This window comes from Hyaena hyaena, unplaced genomic scaffold (assembly GCF_003009895.1).
Source record: "Hyaena hyaena isolate Hyena2069 unplaced genomic scaffold, ASM300989v1 scaffold_810, whole genome shotgun sequence".
Classification (NCBI taxonomy): Eukaryota; Metazoa; Chordata; class Mammalia; order Carnivora; family Hyaenidae; genus Hyaena; species Hyaena hyaena.
The window spans coordinates 446508-460033 of NW_024081438.1; positions in this window are offsets into that span (position 1 = coordinate 446508).

Below are 13526 nucleotides of genomic sequence, written 5' to 3' on the forward strand. Positions count from 1 at the left end.
ATCCAGATTTTCCCCCAATTAACCATTTAAATTTAGCCAACGTGTTTATATTTTCTCACTCATAGTTTCCTCTTGTGCTAAAGGAGAGAAGGAAGTAAATGAACCATGAGTTTCTTCTTTCATACATAATAGTAGCATATACTATTATAAATTACCTTTGGTATGGCAGGTGTCAACTCTAAAATATGGAGCTGTACTTCTAAATCCATGCACAGAAATGAGAGTGAAATCAAAATCTCCCACTTAAGAGAGTATTTCTTTGGCTTCTGTGAAACATGCCAATTGCTAGTATTGCCCATACATTTTGAATTGTTCGGTATCTTAAATGTTAATTAAAATGTAATTTCATTTGCATAATATAAGACTAGTATGGTAATTAACACTCTTCTTACTAATTGCCACCTAATTAACCTGCTTTAGGTGTCTTAGTGTCAGTGCAACATCTAAATATCCTCTTCCTACCTAAGTTGATTTGTAGGGCTGTGATTACCTTTTATGACTTATAAAATTTAAAATTAATTACATAGCAGCTAGAGCTGTGGCTAAACCTTATATCTCATAAAGGGTCCAGTAGGTAGTTATCTGATAACTAATTCAGTTTTAGCCAGCTCACTAAATCAACTCAAAATGCTCCTCTTATAAAGTAGATTTAAAGGGACACAAGAGACTCCTGAACGATTAGCCTGAGTCAACCTACCTATTCCGATTGTCTCATTGTAGTTTTTCAAAACATCTATCCACCATGGATGAATTCTTGTTCTAGGATTAGAAACCTCTTACACCCCATTTTAAAGGCAAAACTTTGACAAAGAAAAACTGTCTTATTTTGAACTGAAATTAATGACAACTTCAAGATGTGTTAATTGCTCAGACTTCTTTTATGATCTGCTTTGGGCTGCTTGTTCCTGCACTGCCACCTTTATCTCTTTGCCATCCTTCCCCCATGAAGATATAAGATCAAAGAACGAACACATGGATCCACACCTCCCAGGGTTGGATTTGGTTTGCTAGATTAGAGATATCTTAAGATTTCAGTGAGTGAATATCAGTGTTGAACTTTTTGAACCCAGGGAATTATCAGGTATCTCAGGGAATGCTGATAAATGTTATCAAAAGAAATAATCCTTAATCCCTTGTATTAGAAAAAGATCATTTTAAAAGATGAGACCATCATGAAATCAAATTGTAACATGTTCAGATTCTAAAAGGTGGAGGTCACAGATGTGAACACAGCATATCAAACTGAAGGTGTCAGAATGATAACTTAAAGCTCAAATATTCCTCATACTCTAAAATCTTTATCAAAGTTTCTATTCTTGTGTTAGTAGGTGGCCATTTATGATATTACATTTTATTATGTAGTGTTCTGCAATTTTCATCTCTAGGAATAAATTCTGTCAACAAAAGGCTTTGTTGATTCATTAATTGACTGATTCAATACCTGTGTGTTTATTACCATTATGTTTTGGACACTGTGTGCCAGGAGCCGCATCGGCCTCTCTGGATGGCAGTCACAGCAAGGAAATGGCAGTGTTTACAGCTCCTGCCATGAGAAATGAAAACTGGTATCTCTTTCTGCTACTGCTGGCTCATGTTGGAAATGAGGCTGCTGGTATTGACCGGGCCTCACATTATTCCATATCAGACCAATATTTCAAACACAGATACCTCATAAGGAAAAACATATTCCTGCCTTTACAAAAGAGATTTTAGATGAAAGCTCTGTGGATGATTGTAAAAAGCCTCTTCCTGTGGACCTTGCATATCAAAGACAATTGAGTCTGGCCCTGAACTATGAGCCTAATTTAGAGTTAAGGGCAAATATCCACCCACACCCATTTGTTTCTGCTTAGAGCATTTTCTGGCCTTGTATATGCTGATTGCTCCCTGTGAAGGAACCTATTGAGGAACTTCTTCTTTTGTGATTATGAGAGCAGAGGCGTTCCCTGTTCCCTGAAAGACCTGTTTTTCTTAATACTTCCACCTTAAACAAACAAGCTGTTGACCCCTGCCCACAGAGAAGTAACTTCACCCTTTTTATGCTGTAAACTTTGTCTGGTATGCTAAAGATGCCTTCCTTCCCCATAGAATAGGCATCTAAATCCCCTACCTCAATCACTATTGTAAACGTTATGCATGAGTCTTCTACATATCTATGTTCTGGGAAATCTCTTACATATCAAAGAAGTTTGTTATCAGAAACCATTGTCTAAGGCAAATGCCAGTCCCCAAACACTTAATGATAAAATAAAGTTGAGCCCCACTCAGAGCAGAGATGCCTGCCTGGTGATCAGAACTCTCTCTCTCTCTCTCTCTCTCCCCCCCCCCCCCCCCCCCCACTGTCTATCCTTCAGGGACCCCTGGATATGCCGGAGCCAGCCTCCAGCAATTGTGCTATTCTTTGAGGATACAGTTCTGAAAAATACATGCTCTCTGAACTCAGAGGTTTAGGGAAATATTAGGAATCATAAGAATTAAACAAATGACTATCAGTATTGTGAAAGCAGAAGCATAATATGCTAGGCTAGTGGGCCACATAATGGGAGACCCATTTAAGTCTCACAGCTCCAGAGAGAAAGCTGACTTGAGAAAATTATATTTAAGCTGACTACAAGTATGAGGATTAATAAATTGGTGGAACTGTTGGTGGTACTGGCAAGTACATAGGGTTGTTGTGAGTTTTACAGGTACAAAGGAACATTAAGGCAACATTTTTGCCCACAGAGAGACTGTGGTGAAGATGAAGAGCCTGGAGAAATTCAATAAGACTTAGAAAAGAGACCAAGGAGAGAGAGATGGGAGATGGATGTGGAGTGGTGGCCAGAGCCCCATGACACACAGCCTCCTCATCCATGCTTGGATTTACCCCCAAAGTACTGGGAAGTCTTTGAAGAATTTTAATTCCATTTTAATAGGGCTATACCTTTATCTTAAATAAACAGTCTGGGTTGGAAAAGGGGAAAAGAATACTCTTGTTTTCTGGTTACTTTCTTACCCAAAAAGTTTGACTTAGTGAAGTACATCTAAAACTTTAATGGGAGAGAAAGGTCATACCATTATTGTAGTTATGAAAACTATAATCAGAGGAAATGGAAGATATATTTTCAGTTGTGTTGAAAAGATTAAATTATAATATCATAAATGTTTGTCTTGAAAAATTGAAGAAGTCTATGGAATTTTAGGTTACTACTGCTCTTAAAATGGTGCCACAAACTGTAAGAAAGTTCAACGGATAAAAAATAAAGAGAGCAGTGTACCATTTATGCACAATTTATGCATATTTATGTAGTAATTCATAATTTTCAAAACACCTTCATTTGAGTTACTGGATTTAATCATCATATCAACCTTCTCAGGTAGGCAGGATAAATATTCCTATTCCTATTTTATAGATAAATAAATCCACCTTCTGCTGTGGAGAACCACCTCATTTATTCTAAGATACATAGGTTGTGTGGGAATGACCCACTTTCCAGTCTCAGGAGTGGAGTGTGATTAATAGAAATCAATTAATATTTCTAATCCTTTATCCACAGTAATTGGCTAAGGGATAGGCCTGTAAGCTTGTTAGAACCGATGAAATATAAAGATACAACTCCTGAGGTTTGTTGTTCTTATTGTTGAGGGAGGTTTATGGGGATTAGAGAGAGGAAGGAAGGAAGGAAGGAAGGGAGGGAGGGAGGGAGGAAGGAAGGAGGGAAGGAAGGAAGGAAGGAAGGAAGGAAGGAAGGAAGGAAGGAAGGAGGGAAAAGAGGGAGGGAAGCACCCTCTTTTCTTTGGAGACTGCTGCAGGAGACTCTTCCTCTTTCCTCAATGAGGAAGTGTGGAATGAAATGTAAGGTCTTAAACTCTTTCAACCATTCTCACAAGACCATAGGAAGTTGCTGGAGACAAAAGACAATCAACATATGGAAACTGAAGGTGAAGTTGAAATGTGGAAGCCTGGATGGTAGAGAAAACTGGTCTCTAGTGACAGCGTTTGAAATGCTGATTGAATTTTGCCTGGATTCTTGGCTACCTCAGGCCTTTGCAGTTTTGTAAGCCAATATTGTTTTTCCTATTGTTTAAGCCAGTTTAAATTGAATTTTCTATCACCTTCACGTGAAAGAGTCATAAGCAATAGACAGTAACCAGGGTTAACTGAAACAAAGTAATGAATTTGTTAGGATCAGTGCAAAGATCAGAAACACCAACCCTAGTAATAAAGACAGAAGTTTATTCTTCTTCTGAAGTTCAAGAATTTTCAAAATAATCAATACAGGTCTAGCATAGTTCTCTGGTCAGGGAACCAATATCCTTCCATCATGCAAAACTCCCATCCGAGATATTACCTAATGGTTTAAGATGCTCTTTGGAGGTACACGCATTATGCTGACTTTGTAATCAGTAGAGAAAAGGAAAAAAAAAAATAATGCATGACCTTTCTCTTGAGGGCTATTTTTGGAATTTGCACACATCACTTCTGCTTACATCCCACTGGCCAGAACTTAATCAAACAACCCAACCTACTTGCCTAAACAAAGAAACTGAAAAATATATTTTACTCTGGATGACAATGTGCCTACCAAAACTTACACTGTAATTACTATTGAAGAAGAGAAGGACACATAATCAGGGGTAATCAGTAAGCTTTTGAGACAGAAGGATATGAGGAGTTGACAGAATTGAGAGGAAACCAGAGGAACAGATATAGAAAAAGGCAACTCTAAAAGGCTAGAAGGTGAAATTATGGGATGCTCTCGTAGGAAGGGTACAATGGGATTCAAGCCACACTTCCATCCATGTCTCCCTTGATCAGGAGTCAAGCTTTGGGTAAGACCAGCACATAAGCTGAGCTTGGGTCACATACTCATCTCATGGCTATGCAGAGAGGGATCTGTGTATTGGGCTTCTATGATATGAGGTGGCACCTGGGTTTTCCATCCCACTGTGAACACATCTAATGAAGGAAAGAATTCTCCATAAGAAACAAGGCACTGCTATGTAAGAAAGAAATGCTTCAAGACATTAATACTAATAACAGCAATAATGATAATAAAAATAATAAAGCTTTTCAGTATCAGTGATCTGCCTAAGAAAACAGATAGCTAGATGTAGAGACAGGAATAGGACTCAATATCCAGTCCAGTGATTGTCCTATTTGCAACTTCATTTAAACTGTGAATTCAGAGAGAGCAAAAATACTACTATTCCTGTTGCTGCTTTAATGGGCATTATCTCACTTTCATTTTGTATTTTTTGTTCTTAAGTCAGTCCTGGGATATAGATGGAACATATACCAATTTTTTTTTCAGGTGAGGAGACCAAAGTTTAGACAGATTTGGTTATCAAAAATCTCCCAACAAACAAGAATCCCAGGCCAGATGGCTTTCCAGGGGGAATTCTACCAAACATTTAAAGGATATTTAACACCTATTCTTTTGAATAGCTGTTTCAAAAAATAGAAATGGAAGGAGAACTTCCAAACTCATTCTATGAGGTCAGTATTACCTTGATTCCGAAACCAGACAACGATATCACTAAAAAAGAGAACTACAGATGAATTTCCCTAACATGGATTTTAAAAATCTCAACAAGACACCAGACAAATGGATTCAACAAAACAGAAAAAGAATTATGTACCACGATCAAGTGGGATTTATTCCTGGGATGCAGGGCTGGTTCAATATCCGCAAATCAATCAATGTGATATATCACATTAACAAAAGAGAGAATAAGAACCATATAATCCTCTCAAGAGATACAGAGAAAGCATTTGAAAAATACAGCATTCTTTCTTGATAAAAGCCCTCAAGAAAGTATGGCTAGAAGGATCATACCTCAAGATCATAAAAGCCATATACAAAAGACCCACCATGAATATCATCTTCAATGGAGAAAAACTGAGAGCTTTCCCTCTAAGGTCAGGAGCATGAAAAGGATGTCCACCCTCACAACTGTTATTCAACATAGTCTTGGAAGTCCTAGCCTCAGCAATCAGACAACACAAAGAAATAAAAGGCAAATAGGAAGTCAAGCTCTCACTCTTCACAGATGACATGATAGTCTATGTGGAAAACCCAAAATACTCCACCATAAAACTTCTAGAACTGTTCCATGAATTCAGCAAAGTCGCAGGATATAAAATATATGTACAAAAATTTGTTGCATTTCTATACACCAATAATGAAGCAACAGAAAGAGAAATCAAGGAATTGATCCCGTTTACAATTGCACCAAAACCCATAAAATACCTAGGGATAAATGTAACCAAAGAGGTGAAAAATCTATAAATTGAAAACTACAGAAAGGTTATAAAAGAGATTGAAGAAGACACACACAAAAAAATAGAAAAAAAGATTCCATGTTCAAGGAGTGGAAGAACAAATATTGCTAAAATATCAATACTACCCAAAGCAATCTACATATTGAATGCAATCTGTATCAAAATAACACCAGCATTCTTCACAGAGCTAGACCAAACAATCCTAAAATTTATATGGAACCAGAAAAGACCCTGGATAGCCAAAGCAATCCTTAAAAAGAAAACCAGAGCTGGAGGCATCACAATTCCCAGTGTCAAGCTGTATTACAAAGCTGTAATAATCAAAACAATATGGTACAGGCATTAAAACAGACACATAGACCAATGGAACAGAATAGAAAATGCAGAAATGGACCCACGACTGTATGGCCAACTAATCTTTGACAAAGCAGGAAATAATATCCAATAGAAAAAAGACAGTCTCGTCAGCAAATAGCGTTGGGAAAACTGGAGAGCAACATGCAGAAGAGTGAACATGGCCACTTTCATATACCATACACAAAAATAAACTCAAAATGGATGAAAGACCTGAAAATAAAGACAGGAAGCCATCAAAATCTTAGAGGAGAAAACAGTCAATAACCTCTTTCACCTTGGCTGCAGCAACTTCTTACTTGACACATCTCCAGAGACACGTGAAACAAAAGCAAAAATGAACTTTGGGACCTCATCAAGATAAAAATCTTCTGCACAGTGAAGGAAATAATTAGCAAAACTAAAAGGCAACAGACAGACTGGGAGAAGATATTTGCAAATGACATATCAGAGAAAGGCACAGTACCCAAAATCTCTAAGAACTTAGAAAACTCAACATGCAAAAAACAAATAATCCAGTGAAGAAACGGGCAAATGACATGAATAGACACTTCTCCAAAGAAGACATCCAGATGACTTATAGACATATGAAAAAATTCTCAACATCACTTATCATCAGGGAAATACAAAACCATAATGAGATAGCACCTCACACCTGTCAGATTGGCTAAAAATAACAACTCAAGCAAGGACACACGGTGAGATCCAGAGAAAGAGGAACCCTTTTGCATTGTTCAAAGAACTGTCCCTGTCCCTGGAGAAGAGAAAAACCTCAGCTCGGGACAGAGGGTGATCCGGTTTCTAGCTGTGGAACTGACTTTGAGCTGGACGCCCCGATCCCAGGCAGTGCCAGGAGAAGCTGCTCCTCTGCTCTCCAGCTCAATCTGGAGGGGAAGCGGCATGGCCTGAAACCACTCCACTGCTCTTCCAGCTTGGCTCAATCCCCAAGGGGGAAGTGGCGAGCTTGAAACTACTCGGAGGGACTCGGCCTGTGGGTTTATATTTACGGCGGTGTCAATGAAGCTCGAGGACTAAGATCTGGAAATGAGGCCGGGCTTGAGACAAAGAACACGGCCCACCTTGGCTATACCTGTGGCACAGGACCCAAAAGAGTGATATGCAACGCCTGGCTCGAGAAAGGACTAGGATGCCACCATTTTTCTCCCAACAACCATCAAGGTGGGACCTCAGGGAGTGGTCCTCTGGGTGCAGTGGAGGCTAAGACCCGCCTACACCAAACCACACACATCCCCGCCAGAAAGCTGCTTTTTTTAATACCAGAGGTTGGGGAAAGACCAACATAGATGCACTGCCATGATTAATTCTAGATCAGTTCTTTCTATTCAGATATATTTTCCCTTGTCTCATTCATATCCCTTCCCTCTGCTGGACTGGGCACTCTGGTCATTGGTTTGCTTAAACAGTCACATTTAAGCCATTCTCTAGATGTATATTCTTCACCTCCACCGCTACCTTTCTATCTCTCTCTCTCTGGAGTAATCAGACTAAATAGTTTCTCTGAGTAACATTATCTTCATTTCTCTCTCCTCACCTCTAACCACACTGTCCTCTTTCTCTCTCTGAATTAAGCCTCTTAGTCTCTCTGCCTGGTCATTTCATTTCCAATTTCGCTTCCTCCCTTCCCTGTCATTTTTGTCTTTGTATATGCTCTTCCATCAGCAATGCATACACCCTGCTCTTTATTTGTAGCTGAGAATTCTGGTTTTATGCTTTTAGACTGTCCTTTGACTTTTGGGGATTTTTTAAATTTTTTCTTTTCTTTTCTTTTAATTTTTTGTTTTTCCCCCTTTTTTCAGTTTTTTTTTTTTTTTCTTTTTCATTTTCCCTTTCAGTATGCTTGTTTGTTGGATTTGTCTGGGCGTTTGTGTGCCTTTGTTCCCTGTGTGTTTGTCTGTGTGTTTTCTTTCCCAGGGCTACCACAAGAAGCAAGCCAAAGTACACATGGTGGAGAGTCCCAAATACCACTATGAGTAGGGAAATAAAATAACCAAAGACTCAACAAGAGAGACCAAGAGACACCATTCAAAGAACACTTCCTGAACAGACAGGCCCTGGACAGTCAAAGAGCCCTCTTTAATACAGCAGCAACCCTATGGGGCAGAGTACATAACAAGCTTTCAAAACTAACAAGAGATAGAAAGCTAACCAAAATGATGAAATGGAAGATTTCTCCTCCAAAGAAATTCCAGGAAGAAATGACAGCTAAAGAACAGCTCAAAACAGATAAAAGCAACATAACTGAATAAGAATTTAGAACAATAATCATAAAATTAATCACTGGTCTGGAAAAAGGCACGGAAGACATCAGAGAAACTATGGCTACAAAGACTATGGAGCTTAAAAATACCTGTGATGAATTAAAAATGCTATAAATGAGATACATAATAAAATAGAGGCATCCAGTGCATGGATTGAAGAGGCAGAAAGGAGAATAAGTGATTTAGAAGACACAATTATAGAAAAAGAGGAAGCTGAGAAAAAGAGAGATAAACTGATCCAGGAACACGAAAGGAGAGCTCGAGAGCTGAGTAATACAATCAAAAGGAACAATATGCGTGTCATAAGAATTCCAGTAGAGGAAGAGAGAGGGAAAGGCGCTAAAGGAGTCCTTGAACAAACTATTGCAGAGAATGTCCCCACGCTGGGGAAGGAAATGGACATTGAAGTCCAAAAGGCACAGAGAACTCCCCTCAAACGTCACTTAAATCGATCTTCTGCACGACATATCATAGTGAAACTGACAAAATATAAGGACAAAGAGAGAATTCTGAAAGCAGCCAGAGATAAAAGGGCCTTAACATACAAAAGGAGACCTATCAGAGTGGTGACAGACCTATCTACTGAAACTTGGCAGGCCAGAAAGGAATGGCAGGAAATCTTCAATGTGATGAACAGAAGAATACGCAGCCAAGAATCCACTATCCCGCAAGCATGTCATTCAGAATAGAAGGAGAGATAAAAGTCTTTCCAGACAAAGAAAAATTGAAAGAATTCATCACCACTAAACCAGCCATACAAGAGATCCCGAGGGGTACTCTATGAAGGAAATGTTGCAAGGAATGCAAGGTACCAGAGACACCAGCACAAGCATGAATCCCACAAAGGACACAATGACTCTAAACCCATATTTTTCAATAATAACACTGAATGTAAATGGGCTGAATGCTCCAATCAAAAAACATAGGGTAGCAGAATGGATAAAAAAAAAAAAAAAAAAAATCCATCTACTTGCTATCTACGAAAAACTCATTTTAGACTGGATGAAACCTTCGGATTGAAAATGAGGGGATGGAGAAATGTATATCATGCTACTAGAAGTCAAAAGAAAGCTGGAGTAGCTATACTTATATCAGACAAACTGGACTTTAAAGTAAAGACAGTAACAAGGGATGAAGAAGGGCATTATATAATTATTACAGGGTCTATCTGTCAGAAAGAGCTAACAATTATAAATGTCTACACACCAAAAATAGGAGCACCTAAATACATAAAACAATTAATCACAAACACAAAGAATCTTATGGATAAGAATGGGCTAACAGCAGGGGACTTTAATACTCTACTTACAGCAATGGATAGATCAACTACACAGAAAATCACTAAAGAAACAATGGACTTGAATGACACATTGGACCAGATGGATTTGACAAATATATTTAGAACTCTACATCCTAAGGCCATGAAATTCACTTTCTTCTCAAGTGCCCATGGCACGTTCTCCAAGATAGATCACATACTGGGACATAAAGCAGCCCTCAATAAACATAAAAGAATTGAGGTCATACCGTGCACACTTTCAGATCACAATGCTAAGAAACTTGAAATCAACAACAGGAAGAAGTCTGGAAAACCTCCAAAAACATGGAGGTTAAAGAACACCCTATTAAAGAATGAATGGGCCCATCAGGCAATTAGAGAAGAAATTAAAAAATATATGGAAACAAATGAAAATGAAAATACTACAATCCAAACCCTATGGGATGCGGCAAAGGCAGTCCTAAGAGGAAAGTACATTGCACTCCAGGCCTATTTCAAGAAATTAGAAAAAGCACAAGTACAAAATCTAACAGCTCGCCTAAAGGAACTAGAGGGAGAGCAACAACAGCACCCCTAACCCAGTAGGAGAAGAGAAGTAATAAAAAATCAGGGCAGAAATAAACAATATAGAAACCAAAATCAAAACAAAACAGTTGAACAGATCAACGAAACCAACAGTTGGTTTTTTGAAAAAATAAACAAAATTGACAAACTTCTAGCCAGGCGTCTCAAAAAGAAAAGAGAGAAAACCCATGTAGACAAAATCATAAATGAATATGGACTTACTACAACCAACCCCTCAGAAATACAAGCAATTATCAGGGAATACTATGAAAAATTATATGCCAACAAATTGGACAACTTAGAAGAAATGGACAAATTCCTAAACACACACTACCAAAATTCACACAGGAAGAGACAGGAAATCTGAACAGACACACAACTAGTGAAGAAATTGAATCAGTTATCGAACATCTCTCGACAAATAAGAGCCCTGGGCCAGATGGCTTCCTTGGGGAATTCTAACAGACGTTTAAAACAGAATTAATACCCATTCTTCTCAAGTTATTCCAAAAAATAGAAATCGAAGGAAAACTTCTGGATTCATTTTATGAAGCCAGCATCACTTTGATTCCCAAGCCAGACAGACCCAGCAAAAAGAAGAACTATAGTTCAAAATCCTTGATGAATACAGATGCAAAAATCCTCAACAAGATACTTGCAAATCAAATCCGACAGCACATAAAAAGAATTATCCACCCTGATTAAGTGGGATTCATTCCTGGGTTACAGGGCTGGTTCAATATTTGTGAATCAATCAATGTGATATATCACATTAACAAAAGAAAAGATAAAAACCATTATGATCCTGTAAATAGATGCAGAAAAAGCATTTGACAAGACACAGTATCCTTTCTTAATAAAGACCCTCGAGAAAGTCGGGATAGAAAGAACTTATATAAACATCATAAAAGCCATCTATGAGAAGTCCTCAGCTAACATCATCCTCAACAGGGAAAAACTGAGAGCTTTCCCCCTGAGATCAGGAACACGACAGGGATGTCCACTGTCACCACTGTTGTTTAACATAGTGCTGGAAGTCCTAGCATCAGCAACCAGACAACGAAAGGAAATAAAAGGCATTTGAATTGGAAAAGATGAAGCCAAACTTTCCCTTTTTGCAGACGACATGATACGCTATATAGAAAACCCAACACACTCCACCAGGAGCCTACTGGAACTAATCCATGAATTAAGCAAAGTTGCAGGGCACAAAATCAATGTACAGAAATCGGTTGCATTTTTATACACCAATAATGAAACAAAAGAAAGAGAAATCAAGAAACTGATCCCATTCATAGTCGCACAAAAAAAAAACCATAAAATACCTAGGAATAAACCTAACCAAAGACATAGGGGATATATGATGAAAACTATAGAAAACTTATGAAGGAAATTGAAGAAGACACAAAGAAATGGAAAAACATTCCATGCTCATGGGTCGGAAGAATAAATATTCTTGAGATGCCATCACTACCCAAAGCAATCTACACATTCAATGCAGTCTCAATCAAAATTGCACCAGCACTTTTTCAAAACTAGAACAAACTATCCTAAAATTTGTATGGAACCACAAAAGACCCCGAATAGCCAAAGTAATATTGAAGAAAACCAAAACAGGAGGCATCATCATTCCAGACTTTAGCCTCTGCTACAAAGCTATCATCATCAAGACAGTATGGTATTGCCACAAAAACAGACACATAGACCAATGGAATAGAACTGAGAACTCAGAATTGTACCCACAAATGTATGGCCAACTAATCTTCGACAAAGCAAGAAAGAGTATTCAATGGAAAAAAGACAGCCTCTTTAACAGATGGTGCTGGGAGAACTGGACAACAACATGCAGAAGAATGAAACTAGATCATTTTCTCACACCATACACAAAAATAAACTCAAAATGGATCAAGGACCTGAATGTGAGACAGGAAACCATCAAAACCCTAGAGTAGAAAGCAGGAAACAACCTCCTTGACCTCAACCACAGCAATTTCTTACTTGACACATCCCCAAAGGCAAGGGGATCAAAAGCAAAAATGAACTACTGGGACCTCATCAAAATAAAAAGCATCTGCATGGAAAAGAAAACAATCCATAAAACCAATAGGCAACCGATGGAGTGGGGAAAGATAGTTACAAATGACATATCAGATAAAGGGCTAGTGTCCAAAATCTATAAGGGACTCACCAAACTCTACACCTGAGAAACAAATAATCCAGTGAAGAAATGGGCAGAATACATGAACAGACACTTCTTCAAAGAGGACATCCAGATGGCCAACAGACACATGAAACGATGCTCCACATCCCTCCTCATCAGGGAAATACAAATCAAAACCACACTGAGATACCACCTCACGCCAGTCAGAGTGGCTAAAATGAACAAATCAGGAGACTCTAGATGCTGGCGAGGATGTGGAGAAACGGGCACCCTCCTACACTATGTTGGTGGGAGTGTAAACTGGTGCAGCCCCTCTGGAAAACAGTGTGGAGGTTCCTCAAAAAATTAACACTAGAACTCCCCTATGACTCAGCAGTAGCACTGCTAGGAGTTTGCCCAAGGGATACAGAAGTGCTGATGCATAGGGGCACATGGACCCCAATGTTCATAGCAACACTCTCAACAATAGCTAAATCATGGAAAGAGCCTAAGTGTCCATCAACTGATGAATGGATCAAGAAGATGTGGTATATTTATACAATGGAATACTACATGGCAACGAGAAAGAATGAAACCTGGCCATGTGTAGCCACATGGATGGAACTTGAGAGTGTTATGCTGAGC